The sequence below is a fragment of the Aptenodytes forsteri genome, unplaced genomic scaffold, assembly GCF_000699145.1.
Source record: "Aptenodytes forsteri isolate BGI_AS27 unplaced genomic scaffold, ASM69914v1 Scaffold265, whole genome shotgun sequence".
NCBI classification, from domain to species: domain Eukaryota; kingdom Metazoa; phylum Chordata; class Aves; order Sphenisciformes; family Spheniscidae; genus Aptenodytes; species Aptenodytes forsteri.
In genome coordinates, this window is record NW_008796175.1 from 3,056,897 (window position 1) to 3,061,816 (window position 4,920).

Consider the following 4,920-nt stretch of genomic DNA (forward strand, 5'->3'; position numbering starts at 1 on the left):
GACCACCCCCGCCCCGGCCCCCCCCGCTGCCACCACCAGCCAGTGCCACCCACTGCCCCACGTGGGCATCACCTCCTGTGAGCACCGTCTGCCCACCCCCATCAACCCAGGGCAGCCCTCCAGCACCGTGTCCCAGTGCTCCCCACCCTGCCCTGCTCCCCTGGGAGCATCCCACGTCCCTTCACCACTACCCCAGGGCCATCCTGTGCCCTCCCTGCTCGCGCTGCTGCCCGAAAGCAGAGCCAGTGGTTTGCAGCCTGCGGCAGAGGTGGGCAGTGCTGCGGGGCTGTCAGGAGCAGGGTGAGCTGCGCACCGACAGCGACTCTGCTTCCCACCTAGCTCCCGCTGGGGCCTTTCCCCTGTTGCAAAGTGACCCCAGCTCCGACATCCAGGGCATGTGGCCAGGATAGACGCCTGGGCAGGGGCTGCTCGAGTGGGGCCGCTGGTGGTGATGCAGCCTGCATGGGGCTGGGAGCACCCGCCCTGGGGCACCCACTGGGCTGGTGGTGACCACCAAATCGCATACGGCTGCGGGTAGTGGGGCTCAAGGCGAGGGGCTTCAGTGCAGCTGGGCGTGGAGAAGGACCTGCCTGGGAGCCCATGCGGGGCACCCCAGTCTCAGCCCCCCACCGTGGGCGCTGGCACCCGGGGCCTTGAGAGGCAGGAAGAAGGGACGGGTCCTTGTGGGGACACCATACCTCATCCCTGTGCAAGACGGTCCGGCTGGCAGACGCTGCCTGCGCTGGCGGCCGTGACGCACCGGTGCCGGCTGGCCCTACTGCCTGGGGCCAGCGCATCCCTGGCCCTGCACCCTGCCCTGGCCCTCGCTCCCGGGCAGGGCTGAGGGTGAGGATGCTCGTTGGAGAATGTATTTATACCCTGTCACCTGCGCAGAGTAACAAATTCCAAATAAAACAGAAGTGATATTTTTAAGTGGTGTATCTTGCCTCTTCTTGGAGCATGCAGGGACTGGGGGCTCCCAGGCTGGGTGGGGTGTACTGTGCTGACTCAGAGCCACCCCAGCCATGTCTGTGCCTGCGGGCAGAGGGTCCGGATGGTCCCTGTGTCCCTGGCACCCACCCCACGGAGGCAGCAGGAGGACCCCGGTATCACCCCACCAGGTCAGGGTGCTGGACCCCCAGCGCAGCACGCATGCAAGCCAGCACTGTGTGACCCAGGATTGCCAACACCGTGTGCCACGCTGGGGGGGTCCCCACATGCCCCCAGCCCTGCTGGGCACCCCCCCAGCACTGAGACCCCATGTGGGACCTCATCTGCCCCACAGCCCCCTCCCACCGAGCTCCCCTCTCCTTTCCCAGCCCAGCTCCCCTCCCCCTGCTTGCCAACCAGAAAAGCTGCTGGTTTCATTTCTTTTTAATGTAATTTCAACTGGAGTTGCCATGGAAACCAGGCATGGGGCCTGAATCGCCTCTAGGCAGTGTGCAGGCAGCAGAGCCAGGGCTGAGGCCCTGAGCCAGGGGGGCTGGGGGGCAGGCAGGGGACAGGCGGGGGCCTGCGTGGGGGGCTCTGCCCTGCTCTCCTGGGGGCCCCTTGCAGCTGCAGTGCCACTGGCACATGTCACCCTGCTCAGCACCATGCTCAGGCCCCTGTGCTGGATCCCCCATAGCCCCCGGTACTGCCCAATGTGGGGGTCCCACAGCCCCTGCCAGCCTGTGCCCTGTGTCCTTGAGCTGCAGCACACGGCAGGCAGTGTGGGCATGGCCTGGAGACACCAGCCTGGGATGGCAGCAGGCCCCTCACACCATGGGGCAGATGGAGAGGGTGGGGAAGGTGCCGGAGGCAGGCAGCATGCCGTGCCATGCTGTGTCATGCCATGCCATGCCATGCCGCCAAGGGCAAGGATGCTGCAGAGCGCCTGGGATGGGTAGCAGCAGGGCCGAGCCAAGATGGGACGCCAATGGGATTCCCGCCGAGGGCACAGGGCTGCCTTCCACTGGGCTTTTCCATGCCGATGGGCAGAGCTGCTCCCTGCAGGTTCAGCTCTCTGGATGGGGGGATGGCTGCCCACCCTGAACCCTGACCCGCAGCCCCATCCAGTGCTGCCCCAACTGCTGCCCCCCTGGTCCAACCCACTCGGCAGCCCCAGGACTGCGGTCCCAGGATCCTCCCTCGCAGCCACTGGGTGCCCCTGTTTAGTGACTGGCTGTGAGAGGAACCAAGATGAAAAACCCACATCAGGCCATGGGGCTGGGTTTCCATGAAAATGCCGGTGCTCTGCAGCACAGCTCCAACAGCAGCCACCTCACCACGGTCCGAGCAGTGGGACCAGCCCTGCCTGGTGGCCCGGTGACACCAGCATCACCACCAGCTGCCCATGCTGTGGTGCCTAGTGCCCTCTTGAAGGGGAGATGCCTTTCTGCCCCAGAATAGGAGCTTGCCCTGCCCTTCTGTCCCCCTTCCTCAGCCTTGCACAGCCACACCTGCCTGCTGTCCCCATGTGCCAGCACGGCCACCCCACCTAGGACCCCAAGGGCAAGCTGGTGACAGATGACGTTGCTATTATGCTACTGCCTTTGCAAAACTTCCCAGCCTGCCATCTGTCCAGGGTCTCCTTGACCATCAGCAGTGTTTCTTTGGAGACGTGGCAAAGCCCAGGGGACACTGTGTCCCAGAGGGCACGTGCAGTTAACATCTGTGTGACAATTGTGGGATATCCTCAGCATCCGGTGACGTGTTTAGGGCTGCTGGCAAAGAGAAGCCTAAGGGAACTGAACTGCAAAGGTGTCCCTGGCATGGGGAGGGGATGAGTGACCTGTGCCTGGCCCCTGCCTGCTCCAGGAGCCACAGCCAGCAGGAGGGCAGGGATGCTTCTCCGCATAGTAGCATCAGTGGGACAATGTCCTGGTCCTGGTCCCCACACCCCCGATGCACCCAGGACACAGGACAGCAGACCCACAGGTGGGCAGGACAAGCCGTTACACCGTGCGCTGCAACCCCCTCTGCCCTGTGCTGCAGCACAAAGGATTTCTGTGCTCACCTGCTGCCAATGCCCTTCCCAGCAGAGTTACTCAAACCAGAGAATCATAGAATCATAGAATCATAGAATCATTGAGGTTGGAAAAGACCTCTAAGACCATCGAGTCCAACCGTCAACCCAACACCACCATGCCCACTAAACCATGTCCCTAAGCGCCTCATCTGCTCGTCTTTTAAATACCTCCAGGGATGGGGACTCCACCACTTCCCTGGGCAGCCTGTTCCAATGTTTCACCACTCTTTCAGTAAAGAAATTTTTCCTTACATCCAATCTAAACCTCCCCTGCCGCAACTTGAGGCCATTTCCTCTCGTCCTATCACTTGTTACTTCGGAGAAAAGACCGACCCCCACCTCGCTACAACCTCCTTTCAGGTAGTTGTAGAGAGCGATGAGGTCTCCCCTCAGCCTCCTTTTCTCCAGGCTAAACAACGCCAGTTCCCTCAGCCGCTCCTCATAAGACTTGTTCTCCAGACCCCTCACCAGCATCGTTGCCCTTCTCTGGACACGCTCCAGCACCTCGACGTCCTTCTTGTAGTGAGGGGCCCAAAACTGAACACAGTATTCGAGGTGCGGCCTCACCAGTGCCGAGTACAGGGGCACGATCACTTCCCTACTCCTGCTGGCCACGCTATTTCTGATACAGGCCAGGATGCCATTGGCCTTCTTGGCCGCCTGGGCACACTGCCGGCTCATGTTCAGCCGGCTGTCGACCAACACCCCCCGGTCCTTCTCTGCTGGGCAGCTTTCCAGCCACTCTTCCCCAAGCCTGTAGCGCTGCATGGGGTTGTTGTGGCCAAAGTGCAGGACCCGGCACTTGTCCTTGTTGAACCTCATACAGTTGGCCTGGGCCCATCGATCCAGCCTGTCCAGGTCCCTCTGCAGAGCCTTCCTACCCTCGAGCAGATCAACACTCCCGCCCAGCTTGGTGTCATCTGCAAACTTACTGAGGGTGCACTCAATCCCCTCATCCAGATCATCAATAAAGATATTAAACAAGACCGGCCCCAGTACTGAGCCCTGGGGAACACCGCTCGTGACCGGCCGAGGGTTTTGTCTCTCTGAGGGCAGCAGCCTGGATGCAGGGATGCCTGTGCTGCCGTCAGCCGAGCCTGGAAGCCTGGTGGCCCCTGCACTGTAGCGGCCATTCAAGCTAGTGGGGGGGACTGAGCCATGCATGGGGCCACCCCAGCCTGGGGCAGGATGGCAGGGGAAAGGGCGCTCTGAGAGCCTGCTCTGCAGCACCCTTTTCCTCCTGGCAGAGGAGGTGTTTCAGTGATGGTTGGAGCTTGATTTCCTCCATCATACCGACACAGACTGCTGGACTGTGAGATCTCTGACCCCAGCAAGGTGCCAGCAGCTGCGTCACTCCCATCCTGCCACTCGGATGTTGGCTCAGCCCTGCCCATCTCATCAGCTTGTCTGCATTCGATGTGCCCACGTCCTTGAGCTCTTCGCTGCAACTTCAGACACCAAATTAACCCCACGATTAACGTCATTAACAAAGAGCCCATTTCTGGTGCACGTGGTTGCAGACAGGGCAGTTTTCTGAGCACTGGAGGCAGCACCGGCCACAGCTGCTTCGTACAGGCTGTCCTTGACCGCTGGCTTTTGCACAACAGTTTTGCTTACTGCAAACAGGCGGTGCACGGAGGCAGGGCACGGAGGTCAGCGGCAGCTCCGGGCAGGCGACGGTGCTGCCCGCGCTCCCGCCCATCCCCGGGGCTCCTGGTCCTCCCATCACCTCCTGGTGAGGACACCGGGCGGGCACCGGGCTGGACAGTAACACCCCGGGTTCCTCCTCCCTCTTTCCTATTTTTTCTCAATTTTTATTATATTTTTAGGTGGATTCCCACGCGTTGAGCCCCCCGCCGGGTGCTGCCGCGGGCGGGTGCGGACCCGCCGCCCCCCCGGCCCGGCCCGGC